We start from the raw sequence: 23,724 nt of genomic DNA on the forward strand, positions 1-23,724 counted from the left end.
TATAGAGCACCGGTATTGATGGGTTCTCTATAATAATGGACTTAATATCCTCCTCCCCAACGACCCCCATGGACAAGTACAGTGCCAGAAAGGTTTTTAACTTATCCATCACACCACTACCGGGGTTGGTTCGAAGTTTTTTATATGTGTCTTCTTCCCCCAATTGCCTGCACACCTCCATATTGTAGTCATCAAGGTTCATGATGACCACACTTCCCCCCTTATCGGCGGGTTTTATGACTATGTCCCTGTTCTCCCTAAGGGATTTTATGGCCTTTCTTTCCTCCTTGTTTAGATTCATTTTCCTATTTGGTTTTAGTTCTATGCTTTCCAGATCATTTTTAACAGCCTTTTCAAATGCCTCAATGAAGCTACCTTTCTTGTGTTTTGGATAGAACTTTGACTTCCGTTTAAGATTAAATTTCCCTATGTTTTGTGGGATGATAGGTTCCGTATTATCACTAAAGAATCTTTTTAGTGTCAGATGTCTGATAAATTTTTCTACATCTACAAATACATTAAATTTGTCACACTTATTAGAGGGTGAAAACTTTAGACCTTTTTCAAGGACACTTTTTTCATGTACTGTTAATTGATAATTACTCAGATTGTGAATCTTGGTGTTTTTACTCATATCTTTATTGATATCAGGATCCACATCATGTGTTTCATTATCCACAGTAATCTTAATCGGATCTATGTTAGAATCACCACCATTTTTACATCTACGTCTCATACTAGAATTAAGTGTTTTAAATTTGCCTCCTCTACTTCCTCTTTTTCTTACAGGCCTCTTTTTTCTTTCACCTACATCTATCTCCATTCCCTGTGTGACCTTTGACTCACGCCTAAAAAACGTGATTGGGTTGGCCGATATTCACGGTCAATTCCCTCCTCTCTATCTTTCCATTGTCTATTCCCCCTATATGTAGCTTTAGGTCTGTGTTCCTCCGATTGTCCTCTACTCCTCCAGGTGTTTTTTTCCTCCCTTTTGGGTGATACTCTACTATTTTCAAAATGTCTCACCCTTCTTTGATCGTAATCGTCAGTGTTCTTATATTTTCTGGAACTATCTATGGGTGATCTTCCTCTGTTTCCCATATTTCTTTTCAATGCTCCCTTCCTACGATTGTATTGATTCCCATAATTATCCCTTATATCAAATTTCTCTCTGATTGGATCATTAGGCTCCACATTTGTGTCACCTTTATTTCTTTTGCACTCATCAGTATCTCTAAAATATTTTTTCTGTTTCTTACTCTTAATCTCCCTCTCTATCTTTTCTATTTTCCTAATGATTCCCCCTTCTAATTCCTTGTAGTCCTCCAATTTAGAATAAGGTTCTACCAGAGAGCGGAGGGATCCAATCTCTTCTTCTATTCCTTTAAGAGTCTCACTTTTTTCTTTAATAATGAGTTGCATAAGTGAATATGAGCACCCATCCAAGATTTTTTGCCACTCCTTCATAAAGCTCTCTGATTCATTATTGAAAGAAGGTGTTTTGATAATTTTCAAACCTTTAGGGGTCAGACCTTCCGAACAATACTTCTCAAGGAAGGCCACCTCCCACCAGATTTTACTTTCCCGTATGAGCAATTTCTCTAGTTTACCCATTGCACTCTCTAAATTATCGTCCACCAATTCAACACCCTCAGTTTCGTTAAATAATGATTCAACCTGAGCTTTTCTATTTGTTCGATGGGCAAACATATTTAAGGGCAGCAAGACACAGTTTCTTAGTGCACAATAACCAGAAACAAAAAATGGATTGAAACAATAACTTGCGCCCTAGCTTCAGCTCGGCAGATCCCCAAAAGAGGAGCACCACTCCTCTATGAATACAATATACACGACAAAAGAGGTGATCTCCCAGCGACGCTATGTATGACTTCCTGATCCGTATATGTTCCTGTTCCTCAGAGAGAAAACACAATACGCAATATGTCCATTAGCATATGGTTGTACTTTGATGGACTTCTAAAGTCACTCCTCTTAGTGACTGACCTGGGTTAAATGAGATGCATTCACGTAACAGTTTCTTTAATACTGCATGCACTTGACCTTCATCAGCTTATCTACACCAGGCTTACCTTTCTTATAAGCCCTATGTGCGTTGAAAGGTATCTTTTCCGGTCTTTATATCCACATCTTTGTTGTCTCCACTCAAAAGGATCCCAAATGACAGCGAATAGTAAAAAGTGTATTTATTAAAAAATATTTGTACCCACCAACTTTGTGGGACGTAAAAAGACTCGTACAATACAACACAAAACAGTTTTACACGGTACCCTCTCTCTAAGACCAAAAAACCACTTCCAATAATACCGGTAGGATGGATATGGGTAGATGTTCTCAATTTTTGGCAATTTGGCAATAAAGAAAAAATTACCCACAAAGTACCGCCAACCACCGTGGAAGGGTCAGGTCCAGGGTTCCCTTATAGAATGCCAACGCGTTTCGGATTCAATCCTTCCTCAGGGCATATATTGGAAGTGGTCTCCTCGCCCTTTTATCCCTGACTGACCATGCCACATATCGGCCCTGGCCAATCGGGTTCCACTATTCTCAATAATATAATAAAAAACATGATCTTCTTTCACATTTGCCATATAGTTATAATACATGACTGTATAGTCCTATTCAGCTGTCAATTTATATAAATAATTACCAAATAACATAAAAAAACATTAATTTCATTAAATTGGTATTAATGAAAGTCCGGAATGGACTACAGGAATAGTTCATTCCAGATAATGTCCATTGTAAATCCCGAGTGTCCATGTCCACAAAGTCCCGGTTAGCAGATGGTCATGTGACCCCGCGCATTGTCGTCAACCGGATGTCCGTATTCGTGATGTAGATAGGTCTCCTTGGAGACCGTTTGTTGATCTTCCGATTCGTCCGCGGCCCGTCCTAACCGGATGTTGTTATCACCTGATGCATCTTACTTCCGGTTGTTGGACCGCAAACGCGGAAGTTCATACTTGTCATGTTGAACCGCATATCGGAAACGTTACGTGTCCATACAGGAAAAAAACAAAGACGTATATCAGTACATTTATATTCAATCATAATGCTCATTTCTAGTCACTCCACCTTTTTACACTTATCCAATGATCTTAAAATACCAATAAGTTTGTCTCTAACCCGTAATTACCTTTTATCATTAATACACAGATTTTTTTATAAGTTATATGCAATTTACATCCTTAAAATTTTTTTTTTTTTTTTTTTATATAACATGATTTATAATGGGTGCAATCCGATCATTCTCATGCATATATTTAATAGTTTAAAAAACAAGGGGGAATTTATAAAAACCACTTGGTTTCGAAATCTAAGTTTAAACCTTTAGGATGGAGTGTTTTTAATTCATAAATTTTTCTCATTTCCGCCCTTGCCAACCTATCTTCATCATCATTCTTTCGCCAATTAGATTGAATACTTAAAATGGCACAGAAACTCACCAGATGGTTAATATTACACTCATGTTTATTTTTAAAATGTTGAGACACGCTGTGAGTTTCAAGGCCTTTCTTAATATTTCGGACGTGTTCTGCCATCCTTACCTTAAGTGCCCTTGTTGTGCGTCCCACATACTGTGTACCGCATCGGCACTCTAGCAAATATACACAGTTTTTAGTAGAACACGTAAGAAACTGTCTAATTGGGTACACCACATTTGTTTGTATGGACTTATATTCCGTTATTTTGCTTCCATTCCCCTTACAATGACGGCACATGATGCACATGCCGCATCTGAAAAAACCTTTTGATTTTATCCTGGTCTGCATTTTTGGGGCCATCACCACACTATTCACCACATTTTCTTTTAGATTTTTTGCTTTTCTATATATGAAGCTCGGCCGGTCTGATATATGTTCCCTTAGTAAAGGATCTCTATTTAGGATATCCCAATGTCGTCTGACAATCTTTTCAATCTGACCATATTGGCTATTGAAATCAGTGACAAAAGATATTCCCCTCGTGCCACGATTATCTTTCTGTTTATTTTTATTTACATTCAAACAGGCCTCCCTATCTAACTGTGTGCCTTGATCTCTAGCTTTGCTTATTATCACCTTATCATATCCTTTTTGTTGTAATTGATCCTGTAGGATATCAGCATGTTTGTCATATTCCCTAATGTCTGTACAGTTCCGCCGAATACGGTGGAACTGACTTTTGGGGATACTCTGCAGCCAATTGTGGTGGTGATTGCTGGTGTAATCAATAAAGGAATTACAATCGGTCTTTTTGGTGTAATTACTGGTCTTCAACATACCATCTTCTGCATAGACCCGTAAGTCAAGGAAATTTACCTCAATTTCACTTATTTCAAAGGTAAGTTTAATGTTGTATGGATTATTATTTAGGTGGGTGCAAAAAACCTCCAGACTATCATGATCACCGTTCCACATGAAAATGATGTCATCGATATAGCGATTCCAAGTAATTGATGGTTTACTACAACCAATGGTTCAATCAACTCAGTCGTATTTAAGAGACACCATAAGCATCATTAATAAATTAAGGGAAATTAACTGGCAACCAGGTCTTTTGATGGTCACAGCAGATGTACAGTCGCTGTATACCATCATCGAGCATGAACATGGGCTAACTGCCACAGAGTTTTTTCTGGATAGAACAGGGACCAATGAAAAGGAGAAGGGATTCATTTTAGATGGTATTTCCCTCATTTTAAAAAATAACTTTTTTTGGTTCCAGGACAGTTTCTTTTTACAACTCACCGGTACAGCGATGGGCACCAGACTGGCGCCCAGTTATGCCAATTTATTCATGGCATATTGGGAGGAGCAGGCGGTGTGGGATGGCCACCAGCTGGGCGCCAGTCTGGTGTCTTGGAATCGCTATATCGATGACATCATTTTCATGTGGAACGGTGATCATGATAGTCTGGAGGTTTTTTGCACCCACCTAAATAATAATCCATACAACATTAAACTTACCTTTGAAATAAGTGAAATTGAGGTAAATTTCCTTGACTTACGGGTCTATGCAGAAGATGGTATGTTGAAGACCAGTAATTACACCAAAAAGACCGATTGTAATTCCTTTATTGATTACACCAGCAATCACCACCACAATTGGCTGCAGAGTATCCCCAAAAGTCAGTTCCACCGTATTCGGCGGAACTGTACAGACATTAGGGAATATGACAAACATGCTGATATCCTACAGGATCAATTACAACAAAAAGGATATGATAAGGTGATAATAAGCAAAGCTAGAGATCAAGGCACACAGTTAGATAGGGAGGCCTGTTTGAATGTAAATAAAAATAAACAGAAAGATAATCGTGGCACGAGGGGAATATCTTTTGTCACTGATTTCAATAGCCAATATGGTCAGATTGAAAAGATTGTCAGACGACATTGGGATATCCTAAATAGAGATCCTTTACTAAGGGAACATATATCAGACCGGCCGAGCTTCATATATAGAAAAGCAAAAAATCTAAAAGAAAATGTGGTGAATAGTGTGGTGATGGCCCCAAAAATGCAGACCAGGATAAAATCAAAAGGTTTTTTCAGATGCGGCATGTGCATCATGTGCCGTCATTGTAAGGGGAATGGAAGCAAAATAACGGAATATAAGTCCATACAAACAAATGTGGTGTACCCAATTAGACAGTTTCTTACGTGTTCTACTAAAAACTGTGTATATTTGCTAGAGTGCCGATGCGGTACACAGTATGTGGGACGCACAACAAGGGCACTTAAGGTAAGGATGGCAGAACACGTCCGAAATATTAAGAAAGGCCTTGAAACTCACAGCGTGTCTCAACATTTTAAAAATAAACATGAGTGTAATATTAACCATCTGGTGAGTTTCTGTGCCATTTTAAGTATTCAATCTAATTGGCGAAAGAATGATGATGAAGATAGGTTGGCAAGGGCGGAAATGAGAAAAATTTATGAATTAAAAACACTCCATCCTAAAGGTTTAAACTTAGATTTCGAAACCAAGTGGTTTTTATAAATTCCCCCTTGTTTTTTAAACTATTAAATATATGCATGAGAATGATCGGATTGCACCCATTATAAATCATGTTATATAAAAAAAAAAAAAAAAATTTTTAAGGATGTAAATTGCATATAACTTATAAAAAAATCTGTGTATTAATGATAAAAGGTAATTACGGGTTAGAGACAAACTTATTGGTATTTTAAGATCATTGGATAAGTGTAAAAAGGTGGAGTGACTAGAAATGAGCATTATGATTGAATATAAATGTACTGATATACGTCTTTGTTTTTTTCCTGTATGGACACGTAACGTTTCCGATATGCGGTTCAACATGACAAGTATGAACTTCCGCGTTTGCGGTCCAACAACCGGAAGTAAGATGCATCAGGTGATAACAACATCCGGTTAGGACGGGCCGCGGACGAATCGGAAGATCAACAAACGGTCTCCAAGGAGACCTATCTACATCACGAATACGGACATCCGGTTGACGACAATGCGCGGGGTCACATGACCATCTGCTAACCGGGACTTTGTGGACATGGACACTCGGGATTTACAATGGACATTATCTGGAATGAACTATTCCTGTAGTCCATTCCGGACTTTCATTAATACCAATTTAATGAAATTAATGTTTTTTTATGTTATTTGGTAATTATTTATATAAATTGACAGCTGAATAGGACTATACAGTCATGTATTATAACTATATGGCAAATGTGAAAGAAGATCATGTTTTTTATTATATTATTGAGAATAGTGGAACCCGATTGGCCAGGGCCGATATGTGGCATGGTCAGTCAGGGATAAAAGGGCGAGGAGACCACTTCCAATATATGCCCTGAGGAAGGATTGAATCCGAAACGCGTTGGCATTCTATAAGGGAACCCTGGACCTGACCCTTCCACGGTGGTTGGCGGTACTTTGTGGGTAATTTTTTCTTTATTGCCAAATTGCCAAAAATTGAGAACATCTACCCATATCCATCCTACCGGTATTATTGGAAGTGGTTTTTTGGTCTTAGAGAGAGGGTACCGTGTAAAACTGTTTTGTGTTGTATTGTACGAGTCTTTTTACGTCCCACAAAGTTGGTGGGTACAAATATTTTTTAATAAATACACTTTTTACTATTCGCTGTCATTTGGGATCCTTTTGAGTGGAGACAACAAAGATGTGGATATAAAGACCGGAAAAGATACCTTTCAACGCACATAGGGCTTATAAGAAAGGTAAGCCTGGTGTAGATAAGCTGATGAAGGTCAAGTGCATGCAGTATTAAAGAAACTGTTACGTGAATGCATCTCATTTAACCCAGGTCAGTCACTAAGAGGAGTGACTTTAGAAGTCCATCAAAGTACAACCATATGCTAATGGACATATTGCGTATTGTGTTTTCTCTCTGAGGAACAGGAACATATACGGATCAGGAAGTCATACATAGCGTCGCTGGGAGATCACCTCTTTTGTCGTGTATATTGTATTCATAGAGGAGTGGTGCTCCTCTTTTGGGGATCTGCCGAGCTGAAGCTAGGGCGCAAGTTATTGTTTCAATCCATTTTTTGTTTCTGGTTATTGTGCACTAAGAAACTGTGTCTTGCTGCCCTTAAATATGTTTGCCCATCGAACAAATAGAAAAGCTCAGGTTGAATCATTATTTAACGAAACTGAGGGTGTTGAATTGGTGGACGATAATTTAGAGAGTGCAATGGGTAAACTAGAGAAATTGCTCATACGGGAAAGTAAAATCTGGTGGGAGGTGGCCTTCCTTGAGAAGTATTGTTCGGAAGGTCTGACCCCTAAAGGTTTGAAAATTATCAAAACACCTTCTTTCAATAATGAATCAGAGAGCTTTATGAAGGAGTGGCAAAAAATCTTGGATGGGTGCTCATATTCACTTATGCAACTCATTATTAAAGAAAAAAGTGAGACTCTTAAAGGAATAGAAGAAGAGATTGGATCCCTCCGCTCTCTGGTAGAACCTTATTCTAAATTGGAGGACTACAAGGAATTAGAAGGGGGAATCATTAGGAAAATAGAAAAGATAGAGAGGGAGATTAAGAGTAAGAAACAGAAAAAATATTTTAGAGATACTGATGAGTGCAAAAGAAATAAAGGTGACACAAATGTGGAGCCTAATGATCCAATCAGAGAGAAATTTGATATAAGGGATAATTATGGGAATCAATACAATCGTAGGAAGGGAGCATTGAAAAGAAATATGGGAAACAGAGGAAGATCACCCATAGATAGTTCCAGAAAATATAAGAACACTGACGATTACGATCAAAGAAGGGTGAGACATTTTGAAAATAGTAGAGTATCACCCAAAAGGGAGGAAAAAAACACCTGGAGGAGTAGAGGACAATCGGAGGAACACAGACCTAAAGCTACATATAGGGGGAATAGACAATGGAAAGATAGAGAGGAGGGAATTGACCGTGAATATCGGCCAACCCAATCACGTTTTTTAGGCGTGAGTCAAAGGTCACACAGGGAATGGAGATAGATGTAGGTGAAAGAAAAAAGAGGCCTGTAAGAAAAAGAGGAAGTAGAGGAGGCAAATTTAAAACACTTAATTCTAGTATGAGACGTAGATGTAAAAATGGTGGTGATTCTAACATAGATCCGATGAAGATTACTGTGGATAATGAAACACATGATGTGGATCCTGATATCAATAAAGATATGAGTAAAAACACCAAGATTCACAATCTGAGTAATTATCAATTAACAGTACATGAAAAAAGTGTCCTTGAAAAAGGTCTAAAGTTTTCACCCTCTAATAAGTGTGACAAATTTAATGTATTTGTAGATGTAGAAAAATTTATCAGACATCTGACACTAAAAAGATTCTTTAGTGATAATACGGAACCTATCATCCCACAAAACATAGGGAAATTTAATCTTAAACGGAAGTCAAAGTTCTATCCAAAACACAAGAAAGGTAGCTTCATTGAGGCATTTGAAAAGGCTGTTAAAAATGATCTGGAAAGCATAGAACTAAAACCAAATAGGAAAATGAATCTAAACAAGGAGGAAAGAAAGGCCATAAAATCCCTTAGGGAGAACAGGGACATAGTCATAAAACCCGCCGATAAGGGGGGAAGTGTGGTCATCATGAACCTTGATGACTACAATATGGAGGTGTGCAGGCAATTGGGGGAAGAAGACACATATAAAAAACTTCGAACCAACCCCGGTAGTGGTGTGATGGATAAGTTAAAAACCTTTCTGGCACTGTACTTGTCCATGGGGGTCGTTGGGGAGGAGGATATTAAGTCCATTATTATAGAGAACCCATCAATACCGGTGCTCTATATCCTCCCCAAGATCCATAAAAATAGTGAAAAACCTCCTGGACGCCCTATTGTGGCCGGTATAGATTCATGTCTCTCCAATTTATCCCAAGTAATTGATGGTTTACTACAACCAATGGTTCAATCAACTCAGTCGTATTTAAGAGACACCATAAGCATCATTAATAAATTAAGGGAAATTAACTGGCAACCAGGTCTTTTGATGGTCACAGCAGATGTACAGTCGCTGTATACCATCATCGAGCATGAACATGGGCTAACTGCCACAGAGTTTTTTCTGGATAGAACAGGGACCAATGAAAAGGAGAAGGGATTCATTTTAGATGGTATTTCCCTCATTTTAAAAAATAACTTTTTTTGGTTCCAGGACAGTTTCTTTTTACAACTCACCGGTACAGCGATGGGCACCAGACTGGCGCCCAGTTATGCCAATTTATTCATGGCATATTGGGAGGAGCAGGCGGTGTGGGATGGCCACCAGCTGGGCGCCAGTCTGGTGTCTTGGAATCGCTATATCGATGACATCATTTTCATGTGGAACGGTGATCATGATAGTCTGGAGGTTTTTTGCACCCACCTAAATAATAATCCATACAACATTAAACTTACCTTTGAAATAAGTGAAATTGAGGTAAATTTCCTTGACTTACGGGTCTATGCAGAAGATGGTATGTTGAAGACCAGTAATTACACCAAAAAGACCGATTGTAATTCCTTTATTGATTACACCAGCAATCACCACCACAATTGGCTGCAGAGTATCCCCAAAAGTCAGTTCCACCGTATTCGGCGGAACTGTACAGACATTAGGGAATATGACAAACATGCTGATATCCTACAGGATCAATTACAACAAAAAGGATATGATAAGGTGATAATAAGCAAAGCTAGAGATCAAGGCACACAGTTAGATAGGGAGGCCTGTTTGAATGTAAATAAAAATAAACAGAAAGATAATCGTGGCACGAGGGGAATATCTTTTGTCACTGATTTCAATAGCCAATATGGTCAGATTGAAAAGATTGTCAGACGACATTGGGATATCCTAAATAGAGATCCTTTACTAAGGGAACATATATCAGACCGGCCGAGCTTCATATATAGAAAAGCAAAAAATCTAAAAGAAAATGTGGTGAATAGTGTGGTGATGGCCCCAAAAATGCAGACCAGGATAAAATCAAAAGGTTTTTTCAGATGCGGCATGTGCATCATGTGCCGTCATTGTAAGGGGAATGGAAGCAAAATAACGGAATATAAGTCCATACAAACAAATGTGGTGTACCCAATTAGACAGTTTCTTACGTGTTCTACTAAAAACTGTGTATATTTGCTAGAGTGCCGATGCGGTACACAGTATGTGGGACGCACAACAAGGGCACTTAAGGTAAGGATGGCAGAACACGTCCGAAATATTAAGAAAGGCCTTGAAACTCACAGCGTGTCTCAACATTTTAAAAATAAACATGAGTGTAATATTAACCATCTGGTGAGTTTCTGTGCCATTTTAAGTATTCAATCTAATTGGCGAAAGAATGATGATGAAGATAGGTTGGCAAGGGCGGAAATGAGAAAAATTTATGAATTAAAAACACTCCATCCTAAAGGTTTAAACTTAGATTTCGAAACCAAGTGGTTTTTATAAATTCCCCCTTGTTTTTTAAACTATTAAATATATGCATGAGAATGATCGGATTGCACCCATTATAAATCATGTTATATAAAAAAAAAAAAAAAAAAAAAAAAAAATTTTTAAGGATGTAAATTGCATATAACTTATAAAAAAATCTGTGTATTAATGATAAAAGGTAATTACGGGTTAGAGACAAACTTATTGGTATTTTAAGATCATTGGATAAGTGTAAAAAGGTGGAGTGACTAGAAATGAGCATTATGATTGAATATAAATGTACTGATATACGTCTTTGTTTTTTTCCTGTATGGACACGTAACGTTTCCGATATGCGGTTCAACATGACAAGTATGAACTTCCGCGTTTGCGGTCCAACAACCGGAAGTAAGATGCATCAGGTGATAACAACATCCGGTTAGGACGGGCCGCGGACGAATCGGAAGATCAACAAACGGTCTCCAAGGAGACCTATCTACATCACGAATACGGACATCCGGTTGACGACAATGCGCGGGGTCACATGACCATCTGCTAACCGGGACTTTGTGGACATGGACACTCGGGATTTACAATGGACATTATCTGGAATGAACTATTCCTGTAGTCCATTCCGGACTTTCATTAATACCAATTTAATGAAATTAATGTTTTTTTATGTTATTTGGTAATTATTTATATAAATTGACAGCTGAATAGGACTATACAGTCATGTATTATAACTATATGGCAAATGTGAAAGAAGATCATGTTTTTTATTATATTATTGAGAATAGTGGAACCCGATTGGCCAGGGCCGATATGTGGCATGGTCAGTCAGGGATAAAAGGGCGAGGAGACCACTTCCAATATATGCCCTGAGGAAGGATTGAATCCGAAACGCGTTGGCATTCTATAAGGGAACCCTGGACCTGACCCTTCCACGGTGGTTGGCGGTACTTTGTGGGTAATTTTTTCTTTATTGCCAAATTGCCAAAAATTGAGAACATCTACCCATATCCATCCTACCGGTATTATTGGAAGTGGTTTTTTGGTCTTAGAGAGAGGGTACCGTGTAAAACTGTTTTGTGTTGTATTGTACGAGTCTTTTTACGTCCCACAAAGTTGGTGGGTACAAATATTTTTTAATAAATACACTTTTTACTATTCGCTGTCATTTGGGATCCTTTTGAGTGGAGACAACAAAGATGTGGATATAAAGACCGGAAAAGATACCTTTCAACGCACATAGGGCTTATAAGAAAGGTAAGCCTGGTGTAGATAAGCTGATGAAGGTCAAGTGCATGCAGTATTAAAGAAACTGTTACGTGAATGCATCTCATTTAACCCAGGTCAGTCACTAAGAGGAGTGACTTTAGAAGTCCATCAAAGTACAACCATATGCTAATGGACATATTGCGTATTGTGTTTTCTCTCTGAGGAACAGGAACATATACGGATCAGGAAGTCATACATAGCGTCGCTGGGAGATCACCTCTTTTGTCGTGTATATTGTATTCATAGAGGAGTGGTGCTCCTCTTTTGGGGATCTGCCGAGCTGAAGCTAGGGCGCAAGTTATTGTTTCAATCCATTTTTTGTTTCTGGTTAAAAGGCCATTCAAGCCTATACAATTGAGCACGATGTAGGAGGTGGAATGCACCTGTCTCAAGCGCAGTGGAGAATGATTTCAACGTTGTGCAAGGTTCTGCTGCCCTTTGAACTTGCCACACGTGAAGTCAGTTCCGACACTGCCAGCCTGAGTCAGGTCATTCCACTCATCAGGCTTTTGCAGAAGAAGCTGGAGACATTGAAGGAGGAGCTAACACAGAGCGATTCCGCTAGGCATGTGGGACTTGTGGATGGAGCCCTTAATTCGCTTAACAAGGATTCACGGGTGGTCAATCTGTTGAAATCAGAGCACTACATTTTGGCCACCGTGCTCGATCCTAGATTTAAAACCTACCTTGGATCTCTCTTTCCGGCACACACAAGTCTGCTGGGGTTCAAAGACCTGCTGGTGAGAAAATTGTCAAGTCAAGCGGAACGCGACCTGTCAACATCTCCTCCTTCACATTCTCCCGCAACTGGGGGTGCGAGGAAAAGGCTCAGAATTCCGAGCCCACCCGCTGGCGGTGATGCAGGGCAGTCTGGAGCGACTGCTGATGCTGACATCTGGTCCGGACTGAAGGACCTGCCAACGATTACGGACATGTCGTCTACTGGCACTGCATATGATTCTCTCCCCATTGAAAGAATGGTGGAGGATTATATGAGTGACCGCATCCAAGTAGGCACGTCAGACAGTCCGTACTTATACTGGCAGGAAAAAGAGGCAATTTGGAGGCCCTTGCACAAACTGGCTTTATTCTACCTAAGTTGCCCTCCCACAAGTGTGTACTCCGAAAGAGTGTTTAGTGCCGCCGCTCACCTTGTCAGCAATCGGCGTACGAGGTTACTTCCAAAAAATGTGGAGAAGATGATGTTCATTAAAATGAATTATAATCAATTCCTCCGTGGAGACATTGACCAGCAGCAATTGCCTCCACAAAGTACACAGGGAGCTGAGATGGTGGATTCCAGTGGGGACGAATTGATAATCTGTGAGGAGGGGGATGTACACGGTGATATATCGGAGGATGATGATGAGGTGGACATCTTGCCTCTGTAGAGCCAGTTTGTGCAAGGAGAGATTAATTGCTTCTTTTTTGGTGGGGGTCCAAACCAACCCGTCATTTCAGTCACAGTCGTGTGGCAGACCCTGTCACTGAAATGATGGGTTGGTTAAAGTGTGCATGTCCTGTTTATACAACATAAGGGTGGGTGGGAGGGCCCAAGGACAATTCCATCTTGCACCTCTTTTTTCTTTCATTTTTCTTTGCGTCATGTGCTGTTTGGGGAGTATTTTTTTGAAGGGCCATCCTGCGTGACACTGCAGTGCCACTCCTAGATGGGCCAGGTGTTTGTGTCGGCCACTAGGGTCGCTTATCTTACTCACACAGCTACCTCATTGCGCCTCTTTTTTTCTTTGCGTCATGTGCTGTTTGGGGAGTGTTTTTTGGAAGGGCCATCCTGCGTGACACTGCAGTGCCACTCCTAGATGGGCCAGGTGTTTGTGTCGGCCACTAGGGTCGCTTATCTTACTCACACAGCTACCTCATTGCGCCTCTTTTTTTCTTTGCGTCATGTGCTGTTTGGGGAGTGTTTTTTGGAAGGGCCATCCTGCGTGACACTGCAGTGCCACTCCTAGATGGGCCAGGTGTTTGTGTCGGCAACTAGGGTCGCTTAGCTTACTCACACAGCTACCTCATTGCGCCTCTTTTTTTCTTTGCATCATGTGCTGTTTGGGGGGTGTTTTTTGGAAGGGCCATCCTGCGTGACACTGCAGTGCCACTCCTAGATGGGCCAGGTGTTTGTGTCGGCCACTAGGGTCGCTTAGCTTAGTCATCCAGCGACCTCGGTGCAAATTTTAGGACTAAAAATAATATTGTGAGGTGTGAGGTGTTCAGAATAGACTGAAAATGAGTGGAAATTATGGTTTTTGAGGTTAATAATACTTTGGGATCAAAATGACCCCCAAATTCTATGATTTAAGCTGTTTTTTAGTGTTTTTTGAAAAAAACACCCGAATCCAAAACACACCCGAATCCGACAAAAAAAATTCGGTGAGGTTTTGCCAAAACGCGGTCGAACCCAAAACACGGCCGCGGAACCGAACCCAAAACCAAAACACAAAACCCGAAAAATTTCAAGTGCACATCTCTATAATATATAGCAGTACGGTACAGTAGGCCACTGCTATACCTACCTCTGTGTCGTCAAGTATACTATCCATCCATACCTGTGGTGCATTTCAGTTGTGCGCAGTATATATAGTAGTAGGCCATTGCTATTGATACTGGCATATAATTCCACACATTATAAAATGGAGAACAAAAATGTGGAGGGTAAAATTGGGAAAGATCAAGATCCACTTCCACCTCGTGCTGAAGCTGCTGCCACTAGTCATGGCCGAGACGATGAAATGCCATCAACGTCATCTGCCAAGGCCGATGCCCAATGGCATAGTAGAGAGCATGTAAAATCCAAAAAACAAAAGTTCAGTAAAATGACCCAAAAATCAAAATTAAAAGCGTCTGAGGAGAAGCGTAAACTTGCCAATATGCCATTTACGACACGGAGTGGCAAGGAACGGCTGAGGCCCTGGCCTATGTTCATGGCTAGTGGTTCAGCTTCACATGAGGATGGAAGCACTCATCCTCTCGCTAGAAAACTGCAGTGCCACTCCTAGATGGGCCAGGTGTTTGTGTCGGCCACTTGGGTCGCTTAGGTTAGTCACACAGCTACCTCATTGCGCCTCTTTTTTTCTTCGCTTCATGTGCTGTTTGGGGACTATTTTTTTGAAGTGCCATCCTGTCTGACACTGCAGTGCCACTCCTAGATGGGCCAGGTGTTTGTGTCGGCCACTTGGGTCGCTTAGCTTAGTCACACAGCTACCTCATTGCGCCTCTTTTTTTCTTTGCTTCATGTGCTGTTTGGGGACTATTTTTTTGAAGTGCCATCCTGTCTGAATCTGCAGTGCCACTCCTAGATGGGCCAGGTGTTTGTGTCGGCCACTTGGGTCGCTTAGCTTAGTCACACAGCTACCTCATTGCGCCTCTTTTTTTCTTTGCATCATGTGCTGTTTGGGGACTATTTTTTTAAGTGCCATCCTGTCTGACACTACAGTGCCACTCCTAGATGGGCCAGGTGTTTGTGTCGGCCACTTGCGTCGCTTAGCTTAGTCACACAGCTACCTCATTGCGCCTCTTTTTTTCTTTGCATCATGTGCTGTTTGGGGACTGTTTTTTTGAAGTGCCATCCTGTCTGACACTGCAGTGCCACTCCTAGATGGGCCAGGTGTTTGTGTCGGCCACTTGGGTCGCTTAGCTTAGTCACACAGCTACCTCATTGCGCCTCTTTTTTTCTTTGCATCATGTGCTGTTTGGGGACTATTTTTTTGAAGTGCCATTCTGTCTGACACTGCAGTGCCACTCCTAGATGGGCCAGGTGTTTGTGTCGGCCACTTGCGTAGTGTAGCTTAGTCACACAGCTACCTCATTGCGCCTCTTTTTTTCTTTGCATCATGTGCTGTTTGGGGACTATTTTTTTGAAGTGCCATCCTGTCTGACACTGCAGTGCCACTCCTAGACGGGCCAGGTGTTTGTGTCGGCCACTTGGGTCGCTTAGCTTAGTCATCCAGCGACCTCGGTGCAAATTTTAGGACTAAAAATAATATTGTGAGGTGTTCAGAATAGACTGGAAATGAGTGGAAATTATGGTTATTGAGGTTAATAATACTATGGGATCAAAATGACCCCCAAATTCTATGATTTAAGCTGTTTTTGAGGGCTTTTTGTAAAAAAACACCCGAATCCAAAACACACCCGAATCCGACAAAAAATTTTCAGGGAGGTTTTGCCAAAACGCATCCGAATCCAAAACACGGCCGCGGAACCGAATCCAAAACCAAAACACAAAACCCGAAAAATGTCCGGTGCACATCACTACTTTTTACACATTACGGCAGGCAGCGTCCCCTTTTTACACATAATGGCAGACAGCATCCCCTTTTTACACATTACGGCAGACAGCGTCCCCTTTTTTACACATTACGCTAGACAGCGTTCCCTTTTTACACATTATGGCAGACAGCGTTCCCCTTTCTACACATTACAGCAGACAGCATCCCCTTTTTTACACATTACGGCAGCCAGTCCCCCTTTTTACACATTGCGGCAGACAGGATAGATAGATAGATAGATAGATAGATAGATAGACAGACAGACAGACAGACAGACAGACAGACAGACAGACAGACAGGCAGACAGACAGACGACAGATACTTACCATCTTTCCCCGCTGGCTCAGGCTCCTCGGTACAGGCTTCTTGCAGCAGATCCCAGGCAGGGGAGAAGGAGGAGGAGGGAGGGGGACTGGAGCCGCAGCAGCGCTATGTAATTGGTAGTGGCGCCGCTGCAGCTGTCCCTTTCCTTCTGCATTGGCTGGCCGACGCCGCTGTGTCTGCTGGGATGAGGGAAGCGCATCTCAGCATTCACAGCAGCGCCGGGCAGCCAATGCGGAAGTAGAGGGACTGCTGCAGCGGCGCCTCTACCAATTACATAGCACTGCTGCGGCTCCAGTTCCCCTCCCTCCTCCTCCTCCCCTGCCTCTGGCGCTGCTGCTCTCCTCTTCTCCAGCGCGGCGCAACCAGCACAGCAGAGGCAGCTTGTAATGATTCAATTTGACTCATTACAAGCCGCTGCCTGTTGCGCCCTCAGGGCGACTGCACTGTGTGCCAGGCACACCTGGCACACATGTAGTGACGGCACTGCCTAGACATATAAGTAAATTGTGATTTTGGTGTACTATATGTTATTTTACTGTGAACACTGGATGTCTGCATCTTGTAGGCACTACCTATAGTTATTGTATATGCTGTTTTCCATACCATTACAGCATTAAACAAATCAATAATAATAACAGCAGAAGCAAGGGGCAGATTGAGATCGAAAAACCAGCCCGGGAAATTTATGGAAGCAGTCCTAATAGGGATAGGGTCTGTTGAGGGGGTGGAGGCTGCCAAGTGGGCGGGATTACTGCAGGGACGTGCAGTCAGGGGAGGCAGTGCATCCCCTGTCATTAATAATTGAAATAATACAAAGAAGATAATTATGACACATATTTTGTGTCAGGAGTAACTTTTTCATATTATTCTAAATTAGTTTGGGAGGCACTGATAGCAGTGCCTCCGTTGACAATGGGAACAGGGATAAAGCGGGGGGGGGGGGGGCAGGGCTAAGCTCTGGGCAGTAAAAGCCCATTAAATAAACAAGAGAAAGCAGCACTAATATAACTGCCTCGTTGACAGGGAGGTGCTTTCAGCACACATCAAAGTACTCCCCTGTCAGCGAGGCTGATGTGATTGGACAGCGGATCCAGTGCTGGATCCGCTATCCAATCACACATATGGTTGGGGGAAGCGGCGGCGGAATCCAGTGGATAGCATGACTCGCCTGGTGGTGGAAGCCTGACAGCAGCAGCGGTGTCCCCGGAGGCGGCAGGAAGACCAGGTCCTGGAGTGCGTGAGGTGGCTGGCCCTCTTCCTCCTCTTCCAACCTCCCAGCCAGCAGCAGCGGCTGCATTACCGGCGCCTACACTCTCCCGGACTAGGGGTCCTGCACAGGGCACCTCTGCCCAGACCACCCATGTGAGAAAGGGGGGCAGCTGGACTGGCTTGGGAAAAGGTATAGAGGGCAGGGCACATGATATGTTTTGCTGCATGAGCAGCTGCTTATGGAAATGGGGATAGTCACCCAGTACTCTAAACTATTATCAGAAATCTGACCGCATATAACAATAGATAGCAAAAGAATTAGCAGCGCTTAGGGTGTGTACACACGGTGAGATCCTTGCTATGTCCTATTTTTACTTGCGATTTCCCTTGAACTCCCCGGAGTCCAGATAGGACAGATTTTGACTAACTTTTCTTGAGAGCTGTACTATGTGTGCTTACGATTTTGGCTTATGTGAGATTTTGGCTTATGTGAGATGTCATTGACATGTGAGAAGAACTAGATAGTACACCGATCTAGCAAGGATTGACTTGCCTGCACAGTCTATCTTTTCTTGCGATGCCGACCTGGCGGGACCGCGCATCGGGATCGCAAGGTGACTTTCACCTTGCGATCTGCACTAACTTTTCTTACGATTTTGACTATATAGTCAAAATCTTAAGAAAAAATCTCACCGTGTGTACACACCCTTATACTAGTATATTTTACCTTTATTCAGTGATTGGATTGACTATGCATACATATAAAAGGATTATAACTATTACATATATAAAAACACATTTACAACTTGTGCCAAATCTAAAAACATTTTCACCCAAATTTGCTTCAAGAAATGGCTTATTTATGACAATTAGTCAGGTTGTGTCCATTCCTTGGTATACCCCTATAGCTTTAAGTCCAAACTCCTATGGTATTATTCCTCAGATATTGTATATGATCCAACAAAGTGGCATATCTACCAATCACTGCTACAGGATAGCTTTTCCAAGGAGTAATGGGCCCTACAGACTAGCCGATTGTCCGTCGAGCTGCCCGACGGTTGATACAGCCGTCGGACGACGCAGCAGGGGGGTGACGGGGGGAGTGAAGTTTCTTCACTCTCCCCATTACCCAGCCCCATAGCCCTTCATGCTAATATGGACGATATTGTCCATATTGGCTTGCAGGTATGAACGATCCGGCACCAATGATAAACGAGCACAGGGCCGCACATCGTTCATCGTTGGTGCCTACACAATGAAAGATATGAACGATATCTCATTCATTAATAAACGAGATCATTCATATCTTTCAGTGAAATCTTTCAGTGTGTATTGCCCTTAAGTCTTGTATTCAGGTGTGGGTCCTCAGAGAATGTGGCGTGGATATTCAGGTAAGAATTCTGCTTTGACAAAGCTGCAGTTAGATAAAAGAAATTCACTCTGCGCTTATTTCTAATAATTAAAGGCTTAAATGAGATGAGTACAGACACATGTTGTCACACATATTCTTATTTAATATAAATTAGCACCAATCAGTGCTTCTAGTCCCACAATTTTAATACACTATTTAAAATCTATATAAACATTAATACATCAAGTAAACGACCTGGTCTATTACATTTATATCTCTCCAATTACTTGCAATATGTCAATGTATCAATTCTCTGTAGACCGCTAATAGAGGTGGATCAATTAATACAAAAGACAATGCACTGTCAAAAAGAAAAGACCACAATAATGTCCCGTGAATAAAAAAGCCGTATATACCAGACCTTTTCTTTTCTTTTTTAGTCCCGCACAAAAATTTAATAATTATCCTGATGCAAATTATTTCCAGAAGGTTAACCGTTCATACATTTGCATTGTAGAATAAATGAGCCAATTATATTAGTATACCATTGCGTATATACGCTCAGTGCTGGCCACCTGTGAGGGTATTAACGGGCTCACCAAAGTCAAATGAATAAATGATCGAGCAGCTTCTCCCACGGTGAGTCAATTTTGTGTTGTAGAGGAATCGGCTGGGAGGCACCGGACGTCTCCGTCCTCCCCAGTTTAATTGCCGCTGCGCCTTCCACTGACCGCCAATTGGTTTGCTGCCGCTTTCTGGTGGTGCGCTGATGTCCGTATTACATCTATCCTCAATGGTGGTATTCTCGTCACCAATACCTCTGACGCGTTTTGCTCGTGCTGGAGCTTTATCGAAGAGTGTCCTTGCTGTTTACGGTGACGTTATTTAAAGCTGTTGAATGTCCTCAATTGGTCCACCTAATTTGTCCACCTGTTTTTCAATTAATTGATCCACCTCTTTTTTAAAAAACAATCCAACTCTATTTTAACCTCATCTTTACTTCTTAATTTATTTTATACAGGTCTCTATAATCAAGTGATTACTATATCATACATATGCAGTTGTTAACTTCCTTAATTCACTCGCACAGTGGTGTATTGAGATATAAAGTATTCAACTTCTAAAATTAGCTTACTAATAAAATAAAATAAAATAAAAAATATATAATAATAAAAATAAATAAATAAATAAATATCCAAATCAAAGAACCACTCCGGATCCGAACACACAGACCTAGCACTATGTAAACAGTTCCTCTAGTGCTCACGCCGCTCACTGCAGTTAGTCTTTATTATACTATAAGGCATATGAATATCCTTACAAAGAATCAAGGTTAAAAAAGGGTTGAGATTGCCTAAAGGATAAAATAAAAAAGGGGCAGACTAGATGGGCCAAGTGGTTCTTATCTGCCGTCAAATTCTATGTTTCTATGTTTACTACGCATTAGCGGAAGTTCAAGCGCTGCTGTTATGGAACGCGGTGGAATGCAATTTGTCATTTCCGGGCGTCACCGGAAGTGACGTAACGGAGCGGAAATCCAAATGCTGCCAGAATGGAATGCGGTGGAATGCAAATGCCACTTCCGGACATTACCGGAAGTGACGTTCCGACGTTCAAAAGATGGGATTTTCTCCATCTTTACCACGATTGGTGGTTTTGTTTTTGGCGCTAATTCTCAGGTGGGGTGGGGTGTGCCTACATCTTGTTTAGTCAATGGACTTTTGGTATAAATATCATGCTGGACTGTACCCCACCATGCTTCTGACGAAGGAGCTCAGAGTCTGAAATACGTTAAGTAGGTGGACCTTTCTGCACTTTGGACTTTCTCCCTCCTTGGAACATCGTGGGGATGTTGACATTTCTGGCGTATGGACCGGCTGGTTCCGAATCCTTTTGTCGTGAGAGTCATCGATCCTCTGAGGAGGTTTTATGTGCCTTATTTCTTTCTGTACATTGTGAGTGTAACCTTGTAATAAATTCTTGTTGTTTTTAAGAAACAGTGTTGCACTAAATATTTCTCCTTCTTGAGTTACATATACTCCAGTGGAGGAAGAAAAAACTTGGTGTGGAGGATGATGAGCAAGTTTATTACTTTGCAAATGCGAGTGTGAAATCATATGTTTTAGGTGTGATATACCTCGATATAATCAGTGTTGCACTAAGGTTACCCTTTTTCCTGCTCGAGGTACATTTTTTTGGAGTAAGAATTTTGAAAGAAAACTACAGCTCTGGAAAGAATCTGTTACCTCCGTTAAAGGAAAAAGAAAAAGGACTGTATTGTATACTAACAATATTGTATATATTCTTACCCTATCTGCACCACTGGGTCTCTCTTCTTTCTATTATATCTGTTATTTATGGTGTGGTGAACCATTTGAGTTGATCTGGGCTGCACTCTAGGGTTGTATGCGCAATTGTTTTTTGGTGCTTTCTCTACCTAAAGCTGCAGTTAGGACATAGTGAAATGCGTCAGGACTCCATATTGACTCACCCATCAGGCTAAGAAGACATTGCATACAAGTGTGTCTGAACCGACTCCGGAATCTCCACATCTCCTTGGTTTACGTTATGTTCCTAAAGTAACAAGCGTAACTCTTACCTGAATATCCACACCACGTTCTCTGAGGACCCACACCTGAATACAGGACTTACTTGTTGGAAAATCTATCCTCTAGTGGTGAAAATACCATAGGAGTTTGGACTTAATGCTATAGGGGTATACATAGGAATGGACACCACCTTACTGACTAATTGTCCTAAATAAGCCGTTTCTTGAAGCAAATTTGGAAATGTTTTTATATACGTAATAAATTGTTATAATTTCTTTTTATGTACGCATAGTCAAACCAATCACTGAATCAATGTAAATATACAGTACTAGTATACGTACTGCTAAGTCTTTTGCTGGGTGGGGAGTGAAAGGGTATATATAGAAGAAGCCAGTGCCTCCCCAGCCAATGAAATCACCACACGTCACTGGATTACTGCTCAGAAGGCCTGATTCGGAGTTGTACACAGATGTGGACTCCTTGCTTCTTTTGCTGCAGTCGTGTCTGCAACCTTGTGCTAATGCCACTATATAGCCCTTCCCTGCTGTACATCCATGCATCTGGCTGTGCAAGGACTGAGAGGCCCTCTGTCAGTGTATAAAGGGGCTGCAATCATGCTTTGTGCATCTTTAGATGCCACCATCGGTCGCACAATTGTAACCTGCACCAGTCCTATGCTAGACACAGATCACCCGTCCGAGTATGACCTCCAATGTGAGCAATGCAGCGTTTCTAATATGCAGCCACTTTCAGCAACACTCCCATTACTATGCCAAATCTGCATCTGATTAGCCAACCATCTCTAACGGCCCAGGAATGTGCAAAACGTCTAATACACATCTTGGTGCATGCGTCTGACTCTGTACAGCAACTCTTTGTGAACACCACATGGGACACATGCATGGTGCAACTCATATGCATGCACAGACTAAGGGGCCAATTCGGACCTGATCGCTGCTGTGCATTTTCGCGGGTGATCAGGTCTGAACTGCGCATGTATATGCACCGCAATGCACAGGTGAGCTGGTCCGCAGCGACGGGGAGCACCAGGCAGTGACGGGATGGTGCGAAAAATCCCATTGCACCGGCAAACGCAAGGAGATTGACAGGAAGAGGCCATTTGTGGGTGGACAACACTAAAAACTCTTCCCTTCTTACAGGCACTATATATACAAATGGACGAATACGTATACCACAAAGCTGGAAAATTAGCATATACGTCAGTATGTGCACATAGTTTCAGGCGCAATAATGGAGAATTATATAAAAATCTTACTTAAAACAAATATTCTTTCTAAAAACTGGTCTCCACAAATGTTATAAACCTATATGCCGCTCCCACATAGTATTCTGAAGTTGTACTATAGTCCTATCAAACATGTATATATATCAGAGAGCGCATTAAGTTTTTATACATTAAAAAAGCTATAAATACTTTATCAAAGATTTTTTCTTGAATCAATTAGTCATGCCACCAACATATAACACCAAGGGCTATTTTGAAACACTGCAGTGTAAATTATTGTCTATAGCTACAAATGAGTTGGTCTTTCGTGAGCATTTAACAGTCTTTAGTTTCCAGCTATTACCAGCTGCTGCTTGGTGGAAAAAGATATTTTTATCTCCTTAGATGGATGGATGATTTGTTCGTATATAGAGAACTGTTATTGTTTTCAAATCCAATTTAAAGGAAAATGCAGACTATGGACCAATATTATGCACTTAGCAATACTGATGTAACACCTGAATGTAGTTCCTTAATGTGGCACAATACGTTGAACTTTACTGCCAGTAAACAGGGGGTAATATACGT

The sequence above is a fragment of the Pseudophryne corroboree genome, chromosome 8 (assembly GCF_028390025.1).
Source record: "Pseudophryne corroboree isolate aPseCor3 chromosome 8, aPseCor3.hap2, whole genome shotgun sequence".
Lineage (NCBI taxonomy): Eukaryota > Metazoa > Chordata > Amphibia > Anura > Myobatrachidae > Pseudophryne > Pseudophryne corroboree.